This window comes from Onychomys torridus, chromosome 8 (assembly GCF_903995425.1).
Source record: "Onychomys torridus chromosome 8, mOncTor1.1, whole genome shotgun sequence".
Taxonomy (NCBI): Eukaryota; Metazoa; Chordata; class Mammalia; order Rodentia; family Cricetidae; genus Onychomys; species Onychomys torridus.
The window spans coordinates 72,278,681-72,296,393 of NC_050450.1; the positions used below are offsets into that span (position 1 = coordinate 72,278,681).

The following is a 17,713-nucleotide window of genomic DNA, read 5'->3' on the forward strand; positions in this document are numbered from 1 at the left end:
GTCTGCTTTTGAACCAAAAGTATAACAAAGGAAATTGTTTCCTGATGTCAGGCTCTATAACGTGACTGCATTGGTTGAGAACAAAATCCTCAGTTCCTCCTCATCCATGGAGCTGCTGTGTTTAGAGTCAAAAGTGCATGTTCTGAGCCTCCTTCCTGTGAAAATAATACCCTGTTGTGTCTGCTTATTTTTCCTTTTTTTTTTTTTTTTTTTTCTAGTGAGACAGTCTTGTTATATGGGCTGGAACTCACTGGATAGCTTAGGCTAGTCTCGGTCTGGTGATCTTTTCTGCCCCAGCCTGAGCTTGTAGCCATGTGCTACCCTGCTTGTCTCTCTTACTTACTTTCTATATCCTAAATATATGGCTCTCTTACAATTTTCCATAATTCCCACCTGACTGAGATGTCTATCATTAATGACCATGCAAGTATATTTTTAAAAAGCAAGTGTTGGAACTGGAGAGATGGCTTAATGGTTAAGAGCGCTGGTTGGTCTTCCAGAGGACCCAGGTTCAATTCCCAGCACTCACATGGCAGCTCACAACTGTCTGTAACTCCAGTTCCAAGGGATACCTCATACAGGTATACATTCAGGCAAAACACCAATGCACATAAAATAAAAATAAGTGTTGCTTTTTTAAAAGCAACTCTCAAAGTCCACCTCTGCCCTCTTCCCTTCTATTCTCTGAGAAATACCCTATCAGCAGAGATAAGCATGGGATAGGTCCTGCATTAGACCACTTTCTAATCATTGGGGCTCCTCAAAGTGCCCTCCTGTGATAGAATCCATGAGAGAAAGAGCAACGTGGCTCACAAAGGACCCACGCCTCAAGTAGGACAGTGTTAGAGGCGTCTGCATCAGGGTGTTTTTCACAAAAGTCCTGGCTTCAGGAGCCCACTGGTCTCTTACACTCAGAACATTGTCTTCCTCCTCTCTTCCCCTCCCCATGGTCTTCTCTGTGAGGCTACCTTCTTGCAAAGGATTAGAAAACTGGAGCAGGTGTCCATGCTGTCATCCATAGATTGTCCATTCCATTTTTAAATACCATGTCTGGGACAGCACTGTGATGCATTGTTTCCAATGGGGTGCCTCTCTTAACTGACCAAATGCTGCCATGTTTGGGCCCTAAGGCAATAAAGAATGTAAACTGAAGAAGAAGGGTTAGGAAATTAACCCTTTTCCTCACAGAAGGTTCTTAGAGATCTTATATGATTTGGTCCTCCCCTACTGCACCCAGCCTGCAGAGAAGGGTTGAGGTACCCTTGTGTATCCATGTCTCTATACCGTAGGGAAGATCAGTCCCAAAGATAATAAGGGTGAAGAAGGGAAAAGAAAATGCTATTAAAAAGGCTTGCTGTATCCCACTTTACAATAAAGGAAAACAAGGTTCGCTTGTTCCCAAGTTGTTCAGGTAACAGCCAAAAGTAAAACCGAGTCTGTAATCAGACATGGTGGCATGTACCTGTAATAACTGGAATACAGAGGTAAAAGATTGTGAGTTAAGGGTGTCCTTGGCTACATGAAACCCCCCATCTTAAGCAACAACAACAATAAAAAATATCCACCAAAATTATGGGGACAGGGTTATAGCTCAGTTGGTAGAGTGTTTATCTAGCATGAACAAACAAACCCCTGGGATTCAACCCCAGCATTACCTAAAACTAGGCATGGTAGAACACACCTGCCATCCCAGCCTAGCAAGTTTGAGGCCAACCTGGACTACATGAAACCCTATCTGTAAATAAGAGAATAAAAATGTAAAGTAAGCAGCATGTAATGGTACACAGGTAAAGCCACAGAACATGTGACAACATATAGATGAACAGAAATGGGTTAGTTTAAGTGTAAGAGCTAGTCAGTGGTAGACCTGAGCTAATGGCCGAGCAGTTTTAATTAATACAAAAAAAATGTAATATACTACAAGTAAAGGATATTTGGGAATGCTATTCACAAGAAATTAAAAAAATACTAGTTTTGTCAAGATGTATGTAGTAACAGACTCAGTGATGAAGAGTTTCATATCATGATGATTCAATAAAGCTCTGAAATATGCAGGCTGTCGTTACCCTTAACCTTTGCCTCATCTTCACCCAACTGACTGACTGCTTACTCTCCCTCACAAAGTACAGGATATCTAGTTCATGATTCAATCAGGCTTTGCATTGAATTTAAAACATCGGGTCAAGTGGGAAGTGTTCTAGAACCTTGATATTCAGAAAAAATTAAATATGCCTACTTAGCAGCTTGGCTGCATACCTTTCAGCATGATATACAGGGCCTCCACCTCTTGACTTTCAAAACAGACTCTCCAAATATTTGTCATCTTCTGATGACCAATAGTCTGTACTCTTTTGCAACTAGTGAATGAATGCATGGTGAATGTTTGAAATATCTGTAAGGATGTTGGCCTGATTTAATCTAATTCTGTGAGAGTGGACTTTTGACAGGGGAGTCCTGAATTTGAATCCTATCTCTCTACTCCTTACCACTTTTACAAATTGAGCTGAGTTCAGAAGAGCTGGTGGGATAATTCCATGGTAAAGAACTTGCCATGGAATCCTAAAATCTGAATTTGATCTCCAAATCCCATGGTGGAAAAAGAGAATCAGCTCCTTAAAGTTGTCTTCTGACCTCCACACATGTTCTAGGACACATGCATGCCCACATACACAACAACAACAAAGGTAAGTCAGGCCAGCAAGATGGCTCAGCAGACAAAAGTACTTGCTCCTCTGGAAATCACAGGATGCAAGGAGAACCAGTTCCTTCAAGCTGTCCTCTGACTTCCACAAGCACACACAGACCTCACATACACACAATAATAAATAAATGTAAAATTACAAAATAACTTAAAAATAATTTAGCCAAGTTACAGCTGGGCATGGTGGCTTGAGTTGACAATCCCAGCTCCTAGAAGCTGAAGCAGGAGTGTTTCTAGTGCTAAGCAAGCCTAGGCAATAGAGTAAAAACCTGTTTCAAAACAACAACCAAAAGAAGAATTTCAGTAATTTATTACCTTTCTCTGACCTTTTTCCTATTTAAAAAATGATAATAATATCTAGTTCAGACTGTCTTAAGGTGGGAATGTAGCTCAGTCAGTAGAGTGTGTACCTATTACATACCAAGCTCTTAATTCTATCCCAGCATTGCATAAGACCAGGAGTCTGGGGCTGGAGAGAGAACTGAGTGGTTAAGAACCCTGCCTCAGCCAGGCAGTGGTGGCACACACCTTTAATCCCAGTACTTGTGAGGAAGAGCCAGGTAGATCTCTGTGAGTTCAAGGCCAGTCTGTTGTACAGCGTGAGATCCATGACAGGCACCAAAACTACACAGAGAAACCCTGTCTAGAAACTCCCAACCCTCGAAAAAGTACACTGTCTTGTCTTCCAGAGTCCCTGGGTTGGTTTCTAGCATCTACCTGGCAGCACACAATCCCTGTCCAGTTCCAGGGGGATCCTTTGCCCTCTTCTGGCCTCTATGGGCACTGCACTCACAAGCAGGCCACATCATATGCGCGCGCGCGCACACACACACACACACACACACACACACACACACAGAGACACTCACACACATAACTTAAAATATTAAAGAATAAACCTTGGGGCTGGAGAGATGGCTCAGAGGTTAAGAGCACTGGCTGTTCATCCACGGGTCCTGAGTTCAGTTCCCAGCAACCACATGGTGGCTCACAACCATCTGTAATGGGATCTGGTGCCCTCTTCTGGAGTGCAAGCAGACAGAACACTGTATACATGATAAATCTTAAAAAATAATAATAATAATAATAAACCTTTAAAAAGTGGTTCTACGGATGGTAGTGGTGCATGCCCTTAATCCCAGCACTCAGGAAGCAGAGGCAGGCAGATCTCTTTGAATTTGAGGCCAGCCTGTTCTACAGAATGAGTTCCAGGACAGCCAGAGATATACACAGAGAAACCCTGTCTTGACAAACAAAACAAAACAAACAAAAGTTGTTCTAGGTTCTATTATATAGTGCTGGGCGCTAGGATATTTCTGTTATTTGAATCAGTGACTTTATTTCCTGAAACCTATAGGTTTCTAGAACAAGGGTCATGTAAACAGTTTCTTTGTCACTGCTTTAAAAAGTAGAGACTCGTGTCTCAACATCATGGGACAAATATAGTCTCACTAGGAAGAGTACAGTAGTGTCAAATGGAAATGAGTTCAGAATCTGTCCCATTTCATGAATACAAACAGTGAACACACTTATTATGTATTTGGAGTAATTAGCTGAAGACTGTTCTTTGGGGGCAGTATGTACTTCCCTACTGTAATCAAATGGAAGGAGCCCAGAAAAGGTTAACCTGATGCATATTTAATAATATGTGTAATTGTTACAGAGGTGCATGATAATTGGAACTTAAATGCTAAGTGGGCTTATATAAATGACTCTAATTGAGTATTTTTTCACTGCCAACACAATTTTCCAGTGTGTCTCTGCTCATTTTATTAATTGTATAGAATCTATAATCACAGAAAGAACATTTTTCTCTCCAACTCTCTACAATTTAATCAAGTACTCACAAATGCACTCTTCAAAGTGACATAACAAAGTACCAAGTAGTTATTGTTTGAGGCGCTCTCTCTCTCTCTCTCTCTCTCTTTTGTTTTCATTTTGGTCCTAGGAAATTTCTTAAAGGAGGTAGCATTACTCCTGTGTCAGTGATGCCAAGGCTGACCCATGGAGAATGTAAGCCAGCAGCATAGTGGAGAAGCAAACTTCTTGGGCAGATGCTTTGTGTAACAAGCAGAGGTGGTAAAAATTAGTTTAGGGAGTAGAATGGCCCTGAGAAATGCACACTATATTTAAAGCATATCCAAAGAGAGATATGGTGGGGAGAGAGGGAGAGGATATTCCTCTGTGTAGCCTTGGCTATCCCAGCACATGGGAGCCAAAGGTAGGCATATCTGTGAATTGAGGCTAGACTGGTCTATGTAATGAGTTACAGGACATCCAGGGCTACGTAGAGAGATCCTGTCTCAAACTGTACCCCACCAAAGGAAGAAACAATTAGCCTAGCATGGTTTAATCCTAGCACTTGGGAGGCAGAAGCAGGCAGATCTCTGTGAGTTTGAGACTAGCCAGGTCTACAAGGTGAGTTCCAGGACAGCCAGGTATTCACACAGAGAAACTCTGTATCAAAAAACAAAACAAAACAAAAAACAAACAAACAAACAAAATGACATCATGAAACTTGCAGGCAAATAGATGGAACTAGAAAATATCATCCTGAGTGAGGTAACCCAAACTCAGAAGGACAAATATGGCATGTACTCACTCATAAGTGGATACTAGATGTAAAACAAAGAACAATCAGACTGAAACCCACAGAACCAGGGAGGCTACCTAGCAGGGAGGACCCTAGGATGACTGTGGCTTATAATAAGTTTTGGTTTTGCCTAATCACTGGGCAAGCTTTAGTGAAACACTTCACTATTAGGATAAGAGTTTGTACTGTATCAAGCTGATGAAAGAAAATGCTGTCTGTAGGGGAGGCTAAAATCTTTTTAGATTATGGATTGGCCTATAGAAAAATGTCTGCTGTAAATCAAACAGTGAAGGGGAAGATAAATAGGAATCCCACACAACTTAAGTTAAAACATAGCTTAAACATAGCTCTCTGAATAGATGAAGATAGGTTTCTTCTGTATCCCAGAATCGAATCAATATTCATATGTATGTCAGCTATTATTTGGCTTAAAAAGGCTTATTGGAAAATGTTATCATTTTTACTACAGAGAAAATATTTTCCAGGTTCAAATAACTCTGGAATTTGGAATTATAACCTGTTTTTATGTTAAAAAAACATTAAGTGGAAAATGCTGAAGGACCATTGAACTCGATGTTGTATTTACATATCTATATCTGTATAAAATAATGATTTAAATGTTTGTTTAAAAAGGTGAAGTGCAAATGTGAGTTTAACAAGAAGTTATAGATTTTCAACACTGTACACAAACTCCTTTGTTACAAATAAATATTTATGCTTCTAAAAAAAATGGTGGTACCTGTGGGAGCCCGTTTTTGGGTTCCTCGTGGCTTTACCCAGCAGGTCCCCATAGAGGATGATTAGAGCCACGGGCCTGAGTGCAGGTGTCTGAGATGGTCTGCACTTGGCTGTGCTGGGGGAGGAGGTCTTTTGCCCCACCCCCTTGGCGTCTCTATAAATACCCTGGGACAGAGACAGTCGGGGCCTGTTGGAAAAGGTTCCAGGCCCTCTCAAGGCTATCCTGTATTTTCTGTTTATCTCCGCACTATAAATCCTTCTATCTAATATTTCCTGCTGCTCATACTCAAGGAAACTCTGGGGAGCTGTGGGGTTGGTGGATAAACGCCCCCACAGGTACCCACAACTAATCCCAGTAAAACAGCAATAACAAACATGAATAATAGGGAAACCTGGTGAGGTTTGGGGCTGTTTTTTTAGACCTTCTCACATGGTCCAGGCTGGCCTTGAACTTTCAACTACTGGAATGACAGGTGTCTGCCACCATAGCTGACTAATTTATGTTAGAGGTAAGTGTCGAGCCGTGTGTGAGAGACAGTCACTGAGTAGTTTTCTGCTGAAAAGCGATGCTGTACAGTTTGCCCTTTGAAAAGCTCACTGTGTGTGTGTGACATCAAAGAACTTTGTTAAAAAGGTGACAGCAGGTGGATGTAGAGGCTGTTGCAGGTCACATCCACCTGCTTGTTTTCCTGTCAGTTACCTCAGAGGAAGGCGGAACCCTTTGTTCTTATACAGTATTCATCAAATGTTAGGCATTTTCTGCAGAGGTAAAAGGTTAAAGTTAACCCAGCAGGAAGAAGGGACCCATTGGAGTGAAAGGATTTCCCTGAAGCGTAGAGAAAATCAGATTCATTCTCTGTAGACAGGGAGAGAGCTGCTGGGGGAGAGGGGGAGGGAGTAATAGTTCAGCAAGGAGAGGCTTCCAGACAGACTTCTTTACTGTGCCATTGCTATGGCACAGTATGTGGTGTTTTTGCTGAAGTTCATCTTCAGTAAACTCAGACAAAATGTTTGGGCAAAGGTGTTTCCTGCATGCCCTGGTGTGGTTGGTGCTTGTGGTGTTTTCAGACAGATCTCACTGTCATGTTCACTGGTGGCCTGGAACTCGGGTCCACATGGTCACCATGTATTTGTCTACCGCATAGCTTGAATTATAAAGACTTGTGCCCCTTTGCTTTTTAAGTGGACATTATTCCCGAGTTGTAGATATTGCTGTATTTTGCGTTTTTTCTTTTTTTAATTTTTTTTTTTTTTTTGGAGACAGTTTCTCTGTGTAGCCTTGACTGTATTGGAACTCACTCTATAGATCAGGCTGGCTTAGAACACACAGAGATCAGATTGCCTCTACCTCCTGAGTGCTGGGATTAAAGAGTTAAAGGCTTGTGCTATCACCACCCAGCTTTTGCATTTTTTTTTTTTTTTCAACACAGTGGTGTCTTTATAGATATCTAGAAGAATAGTATCTAGGGTTTTACCTAACTGATTTCATTTCACAGTAAGACCATAATAGGTCCTAGAAATCGACAACTTGAATTGATTTTTTCCCCCCCTCTCATTTCAATATACAGAATGAATAGGACCAGCCAGATTACTCAATGGGTAAAGGAGCTTACAGTCAAGCCTGATGATCTGAATTTCATTCTTGAGACCCACATGGTATAAGGAGAACACTGACTCCTCCAACTTGTTCTCTGACTTCTATGTGTGCCATGGCACACACATGGATATTTGAACACACACTCAAATAAATAAAAATAGATGTAATTTTAAAAAAATTAAATAGGTTCAAATGTGGTGGCGCACAACTGCAGTTCTATCACTTAGGAGGTAAGTAGATAGAATTTCAAGGCCAGGCTTAGCTACATAATGAGCTTGAGGCTATCCTGGGCTACATGGGACCCCCCCCTCCAAAAAAAAAAAAAAAAAAAAAGCAAAACCAAAACACAACAACAAAAAAACAACAATGACTAAAAACCCAGCAAAACAAAATATCAACACACAAAAATTACCCAAACAAAGCAAATATGTTTGGAATATGCTGAAAACCCCACCACCTTACTTTGTCATACATTAAAGCAGAGTCTGTTGTTGTTTGTTTTTTGTTCTTTTTTGTTCTTTTTGGGGGCCCACCACCCAGCTCCAAGATAAATCACACATGGAGGTTTATTCTTTCTTATAAACATCCAGCCTTAGCTTGGCTTGTTTCTTGCTAGCTTTCCTTAACTTAAATTATCCCATCTACTTTTTGCCTCTGGGCTTTTCCTGTTCTCTTAATTCTGTAAATCTTACTCTTACTTCATGGCTTGCTGTGTAAGTGGGTAGCTGGCCCCTGGAGTCCTCCTCCTCCTCCTCCTCTGTCTTCTAGATCTCTCCTCTCCTTCCAGATTTCTCCTATATATTCTCTCTGCCTGCCAGCCCCACCTATCCTTTATCTTGCCTTGCCATTGGCCATTCAGTTCTTTATTAGACCAATCAGGTGTTTTAGACAGGCACAGTAACAACAGCTTCACAGAGTTAAACAAATGCAACATAAACAAAAGTAACACACCTTAAAATAATATTCTAGAGCAAGAGTCCCTCAGAATCCTCCTACTGAGGAGTGGAAGTTTAAAACATACTTCACAGAAGCTTGGGGGTGTGGGGAAGGGGGGGATAGAAAAAGGATGAGTGTGGAGTATGGAGACCTTTTTGAGAAGAGGTGGCAGTTTTTTATAGCACTTGTGCTGCAATGAACAATTTAGTAAACATTTCAATATACCTAGCTAGAAGAGGATTTTGAAGGTTCACAACACGAACTTTAAAGTGATGAATATGATAATTACTGTCATTTGATCATTATAAATTATATTCTTATATTGAAATATCACATTAAACCCAAATGTGTGCAATTATTGTAAGTCAGTTAGGCATAAAAGCACACAGAGAGTGGTGACCTTGAATCCAAGCGCAGAGGCAGATATCTCTGAGTTCCAGGCCAGCCTGACCCACAAAGTGAGTTCCAGGACAGCCAGGGCTACATAGAGAGACCCTGTCTCAAAATAAATAAATAAAATATCAAACAAATAGAATAAAAGCACACAACTTTAATCTCAGTGGTTTAGAGACAGAGGCAAGTGGATTTCTGTGAGTTCAAGGCCACTCTGACCAGCCAGGGCTACATAGTAAGACATTGTCTCAAAAATAAATTAAAAAAAAAAAAGTTGGGAGACCTGGGAGTTTTCCTAAGAAATATGTTTAGTTTTATAGAACTTTTTAGGGTAAGCATTAAGAGCATTTAATCCAGTCATGGAAAGCAAAATGAAAACAAGTGTTTGAAGCCAGATGGGACTCCTAGAACCTCGAATCCTGATGCTTTATTTATTTAAAAAAAGTTTTTTTTAAAGAGTCTCATGTAGCCCAGACTGGTCTCTAACTCCTATGTCACTGAGGATGACCTTGAACTTGTACGCCAGAAGTGGAGGCAGGAGGACCAAGAGTTCTAGCCCGTACTTGGCTATAGCTATTTGGAGGCTGGCACAGGCTAAATGAGACCTTGTCTCTCACACACAAACAAAGAACTGAAGCGCACTTCAGACAATGACCCAGCAGCTAGAGGCTGGTGAACAGTGCTTGCTGCTTTTGCAGAGGACCTGGGTTCTGTTCCAGCACCCACTGGATGTCTCACAGCCATCTCTAACTCCAGTTCCAGGGTATCTGATGCCCTCTTCTGGCCCCCAGGGGTTCATGCATATACACGGTACACACAAACTCATGCAGCTAAGCACATATACACATAAATTGAAAATTCAATATTTAAAAAGTCTATTTAAAACTTTCATTTTGTGTATGGTTGGGGATCCTGCCATGTGCTGTGGAGTTCAGAAGACAACTTGTATCAGAAATTGCAAATTTCTACCATGTAATTCCCAAAGAAGGATGAAACTCAGGTCTTGGGCTTGGTGGCAGGCACCTATAAACCCAGAGTCATCTTATAGGTGAAGTAATAAATAAATAAATACATCTTAAAAAAAAAAAAAAAAACAGAAGGAGGAGGAGGAAGGGGAGGTCTGGGCATGGTGAAGCACTGAAGCACACTTTTTAATCCCAGCACTCAGGAAGTAGAAGCAGGCAGATCTCTGAGTTAAGGCCCACCTGGCTGTTTTGGAATTCATTTTGTAGTCTAGGCTGTCCTCGACCTCATAGAGATCCACTTGCCACCGCCTCCTGAGTGCTGGGATTAAGGACATACACCACCACCACTCAGCCTGCAGAGTCTTTTTCAGTGTAGTAAAGTTGAATCTATAAATCCTAAAACCTATGACTCCTTCTTGACACAGTCCTAGACATAGGCATGCTCAAGCATAGTTATCCTACAAGAAACTACTAATATTCTTGTAGCCTTGGTTCATGAGTCCTCTAGTTCAATGTCTTCTCAGCAGGGTGTTGGATTCTACTAGAGGTTAATAAGGACCCTATGTCCTGCATTGTTGATTCTTCATTTCCATCACACTGGTGAGTAGGAGCGACTTGAGTAAGATCCTTGAAAAGTCTCCAGAACACCATCTGCAGAGTCCATGGCTGTAGCCCTCTGAATATACTCTCCCCCATCCTATTAAAGTCATTTAGAAAATGAGACTTACAGTGGAACCGTCTTTACCTGTTAGGAATTAATTTCCCATTAGGCAATAATATAGACCTGGCCTTTGCTTTGACTTACCCACCTGTGTTGCCTTTATTCATGAAAGCCCTGCACTTTTCAGGATGCAGTTGCTAGTTCTAGCCACTGGGTGGCACAAACTCACAGGAGTCCAGGGAATGTTTCTAACTTACATCCCAAAGAGCACTTGTTTCTAAGTGGCACCAAATGAAGGAAAGTTGGGGAAGAACAGATTTATTTTCCTGATATTCCAGTGTACACATGAAGCTACATTTCCTAGAATCCAGGTCAGATTATTGAATAAGGAAAAGAAAAAGAGATGAAAAAGTGTTGGAAACTCCAGCATTTGGGAAACTGATGCAGGAGAATTGCCACAAATTCAAGGCCAGCCTGCTGAACTACATAGTAAGTTCCATGCCAGCCTGAGCCTACAGAGTGAGACTATTACAAATGAACATACCGTCTCTCTCTCTCTCTCTCTCTCTCTCTCTCCACACACACACACACACACACACACACACACACACACACACCCTAAATAAAAAGTGGTACAAATAAATCATTTAAAAATACATATTGCTCTTCCCCTTGCTCCTGCCACCTGCGGTGGGCGACAGAGCTGACCCTCCCCGTACTATCTGCAGCACATGGGAAGGGGCCTGCACCTTGCCTGGGCAGCACAATAGAGCTGACCCTGTTGACAGGCTGCAGGAAAACTGGCTAGAGAAAGTGATTGTGGGAGATCTGGTTCCGCCTCTCCTCAGTGATAAGGTGAGGGTATGGGAAGATGTCCTGATAAGAGAGGGAGAGCTGTCCCTGCCCTTCACCAGCTGCAGCAGTCAGGAAAGTGGCCCCAGCACCTCACCTGGGTAACACAGTGGACCTAGCCCTGATGGCGTAGGAGGGGGTGAGCTGACCGAGGGCATGAAGGCATGTGCTGGCCCTGCCCCTTGCTCATTGCTGCAAGAGTGAACGAGCCAGGGCAGTGCTGGAGAGCTCCCCCTGGTGGTGAGGCCAGGGCAGAGCTGGCAGGCTGAGCAACCCTGCAACTACCCAGGCCCAGAACCAGGCCCATGAGTTGGCCCACACCAACATCCACCCCATTTATATGATCTACTGGAGCATGTTAAGGGGCTGGTTCTGCAGATCCAAGACTGCGGGATCTCCATGACACAGGACAACAGAAATCCAAGAGGAGTCCCAGTGAGGGCCCAGTATCCTTAGTGTAGTAGAAACCAGAGGCCTCAAGCCAGATCAATGACTCTTTGCAATGAACACTTGCAAGTAAAGATAAATGGATAAAAGGGTTTGCTACGTGATTCACTGAGTCACACTACAGCTTCCAGATTCTAGTATGCGATTTTTTTCCCTTTTTTCCACTTAAATTTTATTTTATTCTATTTTTCAGGGGACGTTGCAAGGCCAGAGGGTAGATACAAAGTGATGGGGAAAACAATGGGATTGAGATACATGGTTTGAAAAACACAATAAATAAAAAGAAAGTAGAAAAATACATATTGGAAGGAGAAGAGAAGGAACAAGAGATACAGGGATCTGAGAGGGAGGATGTAAAATGAGCTAAGTGTGGTAACTCTTGTCTATAATCGTAGCACTTGGGAGACTGAAGCAGGAATACCAATTATGACTTCTAGGCCAGGCTGGGCTACATACATGAATCAGTCTAGTGTGGGCTAGAGAAACCATCCTAAAAACAAACAAACAGACCAATTAACAAACTCGAGCTGGTATTGAAGCTTAGTAGATGGAGTGATTGCAGAACTCTGCTTCATCTTCAGCACTGTGTAAACTGGGTGTGAGGGTCCACACCTCTGATCTCAGCACTCAGGAGGAAGAGGCAAGAAGATGGGAAGTCCAAGGTCAACCTGAGCTACATGGGACTATGTTGATTGGGTGTCCACACTAAGATCAGCAACAGTATGGTGACCTCCCAGGATCAGGGAACCACCTGGTTGCCTATGGAGGTGTGAACCGGCCCAGGTTAGAAACAGAGGTCAGAACTCCTGTGCTGATTAGTAGTGTGAATAGCCACTGCATGCCAGCTTGGGCAATATAGCGAGACCCCGTCTTTCAAAACCACAAATAAGATCTTGGGAGAGGATGACTTAGTCCACAAAGCACATTGCAATCATGGGAATGAGCTTGATCCCCAGTACTCATGTAAAAACTGGGTATGATAGCATAAGCTTGTAATCACAGTGCTGGGGAGGGAGAGACAGGGATATCGCTGGGCTCTGCAGCCAGACAGCTTAGCCCAATTAGTAAGTAAGCTTCGGGCTGATGAGAATTTCATGTCTCCAAAGAGGTGGACAGCATTCCTAAGAATGATACCCAAGGTTCCTCCATCTCCACACACAGGCACACACATGCATGTGCACTCACATTAAATAATAATAACAAATAAATATGAACTGAGAGATGAATTTGCCTGGGTGTGGTGGCACATTCATGTAATCCCAGCACTTGGGAGGCATAGGCAAGCGGATTTCTATGAACTTGAGGCCAGCCTGATCTATAGTGATAGTGAGTTCCAGGCCAGCCATGGCTGTATAGTGAGACCCTGTCTCACAGTCTCAAAGTAGTAGTAGTAGTAGTAGTAGTAGGAGGAGGAGGAGGAGGAGGAGGAGGAGGAGGAATAATATAAAACAGAGAGAGATGAGTTGAGGCTTCACCAACAATTACACTATGGGTCCTCTTTGACTCACCTTGTCTAGAATAGCAGGGCTAGAGAGGCTTAGTCCCTAAGGGGGCACTTCTCTTGCAGAGGACTTGACTTTTGTTCCCAGCATCCATTTCAGGCAGGTTAAAACCTGTAACTACAGCTTCAGGAGCACTGGATACTCTTGTCCTCTGTGGGCACTGTACCCACATGGGTTCACACACAATTAAAAATGAAAAAAAAAAATCTTAAATAAAAATATCCAATAGCAGTTCTTATGTGAAAATAAAGATTATCTGATTCTCGTGTACAAAAGGAGTCATGCATGCATCCAGGCTTGGTGCCACAGGTACTCAGATGCAAGAGGCAGGAAGATCACAAGTTCAAAGCCAGCGTGGGCAATTTAGACTGTGTCTCAAAAAGTAAAAACAGAAAGGGCTGATGTGGAGAGTGGTAGAGCACTTGTGTGGGACATACAAGGCCCGGGAGCCATTTCTTTTACTGGGAAAAAACAAAAATCACTGTGTTTTACCTCCCTTAGCCATCTGTTCAGTGATGGGACATCAACACATAATTTGAGTGTTTACTACAAATATGATGCTTTCATTAATATAAAGCAATTGTATTAATACACAATGGTGTTAGCTTATGCTTTTAATCTCAGTACCTGGGAGGCAGAGGCAGGCAGGTCTCTGTGAGTTCAAGGCCAGCCTGGTCCACAGAGCAAGTTCCCAGACAGCCAGGGCTACACAGAGAGAAACCTCTATCTCAAAAAACCAATAGAAAAAAAAATACACAATGCTAGGGGTGCTGGGGTGGTGCACTCCTTTAATCTCAGCACTTGGGAGGCAGAGGCAGGTGGATCTCTGAGTTCAAGGACACCCTGGTCTACAAAGAGAGTTCCAGGACAGCAGAGTTCCAGTACACAGAGAAACCCTGTCTCAAAAAACAAACAAAACAAACAAACAAACAAACAAAAACCCCACAAATTCATACGGGGATTACAGACTTCAAGGACAAGAACCAGGAAGTACACTTGATAGAAATATCAGGTCCTCAAGACATTATGAGGGCCATTGTGTTAACCCAGGAATGAAATTCTGAGAGTGGGAAGAGAAGGGGAGCATAGAGTCTTAACCTGTCCTAGGCAAATTATGTCAATATGTAAAGGGTTTGTGGCTCCTTGTCATAAGTGACTCTTCTTGGAAAATAGCTGAATAGAAACGCCGGGGGAACACTTTAGATCAGAAGCTGTTGAGTAATGTTTAAAGAGCATCCAAAGTCAGAAGTGGGGGTAGAGAGCAGTTAGGGCTGCTGTTGCTCCTAGCTTCAGGGTGAAGGCAAGGAAGAACATTATGATTGCTCATAAGTTCCAGATATATAGAGTCCCATGTCAGTTTGATATTTTGTTTTTTTCTCTCTATGTAGCACAGGTTATTCTTGAGCTTTATGTAGCCCAGGTTGGCTTCAAACTCGTGGCAAGTCTCCTACTTCAGTTGCCTGAGTAGGGGGATTACAAGCATGTGCCACCACAACCAGCTTGGTCAGTTTTGATTTGGTCACAGTTATAGCTAAAACAAATAAACAAAACAAATAAATAAGTGGGGACTGGAGAGATGCTTAGCAGCAAAGAGCACTTGTTGCTCTTAAAGAGTTCAGTTTCCAGCACCCCCTGTCAGCTCACCATTGCAGGCACTAGGTACACACATGGTGCATATGCATACTTGAAGATATGAGCACATTAAATAAATCTAAAATTGGAGAAATGGCAAAATGTATATATACGTGTGTAATTGATGTGTATTTTAAGTGTTAATATTTCTTATATTTATTTTTGTTAATTTATGTGCATGTGTGTGGGGCAGGAGTCCTTGTGAGTATATACCACATGTGTGTGTATACCTGTAGAAGCCAGAAGAGGGAGTTAGGTCCCTTGGAACTAGAGTTCCAGATGGTTATGAGCTGCCTGGTATGGGTGCTAGGACCCAAACTCAGTTCATCTGGAAGAGTAGCAATCTCCCTAGCCCTTTATATGTTTATATTTATATTATTTAATAAACAATTCATTTTTACAGGGGAAATTTTCCTAGTAGCCCTTTTTATTTTCTATTGTTTTGCTTAGCACACACAAATGGATTTCATTATAACATTTTCATATGTAGGCATCATACTTGAATCTTATTCTCTTACCCCACTGACCTCTTTCTTCTTCAAAGTAGTCCCCATTTCTGCTTTCAGTTATTTATATTCCATTACTCTCTCTTAAAGTATTTTTTTTTTTTTTTTTTTGAGACAGGGTCTCACTCTGTGGCCAAGGCTGATAGAGAACTCACTATGTAGTCCATGCTGGCCTGGAGGAATTCCTAACAGTCTTCCTGCCTTAGCAGTCTGAGGGCTAGGATTATAGGTATGACCCATTGTGCCTGGCTTCCAAGTAATCCTTTTAACACCCCACAAATGTCGCTATTTACTCGGTCATTAAGCAATAGCTTCAAAAGTTCAAAGTGGAGGTTTTTGTGAACTTGTCTTGTTTGCACCAAGCAGCTATCTGCCTTAATCTTTGGACCTCTCCAAAAGTACTGGAAAGCTGAGCAGGTGGTTCATGCCTGTCATCTCAGCCTTTGGGAAACTGAGGCAAGAGGATCATGACAGTCTAGCCTATGTAGTAAGTTCAGACCAGCCTGGGCTACAGAGTGGAAGAGAGGACAAAAAAGTACTGTATTGGAATATTAGCTGGATAGGGTGGTGCACACTTATAATCCTAGTCTAAGGAGCTAGAGAGAGAAAAGTCAGGAGCTTAGATCATCCTTAGCTACACTGTGAACTCAGGGCTAGCTGGGCTCCCATGAGACCTTGTCCAGCAAAACAAAAGGTAGCAGGATCATACAGATCCTTCAAAAAGAAAGAGTTCTAGTTCCTTTTAAAACTGAAAATAAGCACAAGGAAATTAATCTGCCACTTGGAAATATGACAGTAATGTAGTAGTGGGAAAAAAGAGCATCATGTTAAAAGTAGTATGGACAGTGTTATGCTATGCAATATATATCTCTTACCATGTGCACATATATTTATTATGCCTATAAAAGAAGTATCAGTGATTTTCATTACCTGTGGGAGATTAAATATAACTTTTATTCTTATATTCCTTACCTTTTTCATTGTTGGATACAAATTTTGATAATGAAAGTGAAAACACACTTTAGTAATCAGGAAAACAAAATACTTTAATGAGAAAATTTGCAGCAGAAACTTGGCACTTGGCAGAAGACTCATTGGCAGTTGCATTGAAGTGTTTTATAATAAGAGTGTCATCCAGAGTGATGACCTGAGCATTTGTGTCTGACTCTGGAGCAATCTGCCGACTGAAGTCCACATCCCAAAGTCCATACAGGAGGGCCCCCGTCTCTTCTCTTCTGATGTCTCTGTCTCTCTCTTTGCCCCCCCCCCCCACACACACCTCCTAGTTTCCAAAATCCTCCCTCCACTGGGGAAGGGATTCAAAGCTGTCGACTGATTAGGGAGTGAGGAAATAGAAAATTCTTGCTTTTGCCAGGCAAACAACTGTCTCTAGACAAAATGCATAATTTTGACTATGTCAGTTTCCATGAAGAAAGCCAGTACAGATGTTACCCCAATTTCACTCTTGCAGATGAGCAGAACTGATGAGCACAGACACAGCCATGGCTTTCATCTTCTAGGAAATCTCATGTTTCCGGGTTATGGAACATTCTGTTGTGGATGAGGGCAGCGATGGATGCTGATATTAATCCTAGAATCAAATAGAATCCTTTTAATAACCTTCCTTACTACTTACTCCTGGGAAAGAACAGGGGTTTTTTTTGTTTTGTTTTTTTGTTTTTTTTTTTGTTTTTTTTGGTTTTTTTTGCTCAAGTATATGGTCAAGCAAAGTAACAAGTGTATGGATAAACTTGAGGTGATGCTTTGAGTCACTAGTAGGGTGCAAATGTTTCACTGTCACGTCTAACACCCACATAGTCCTTTGTCCCCTGTCTGCTGTGTGCTGAAAGTGTGTTCTGTGGAATTTGAGATGTTCTTCAGCTATTCCTGGAAACGTTGAATTGCCATTGTTTTGTGTCTGTTCTTTCCTCTTTCCTCCTGGCTCAGCTTGTCCCCTGCTCAGTTAGTGCACTTTCAAGAATCCTGTTGGGAACAGTACTTGACGTGAAAGGAGGAAGGTTAGACTTTGGGTATGGTTTCTTCTAGAGAACTAAGAAAACAGAATTATTTGGCAGGCCTGGTGACACACGCCTGTGATTCCAGTGCATGGGAAGTGGGAGACAGGAAGATAATGAGCTGAAGGTCGTCCTGGGACATGTATGGAGTTTAACGCTAACCTGGGCTACATGT

General features: G+C 42.1%; 1 protein-coding gene across 3 annotated transcripts in view; it reads left to right on the forward strand.

Annotated features, from left to right (window-relative positions):
- Acaca (acetyl-CoA carboxylase alpha) overlaps positions 1-17,713 on the forward strand; it is a 273,401-nt gene that overhangs the window by 4,528 nt on the left and 251,160 nt on the right. The window lies entirely within an intron of this gene.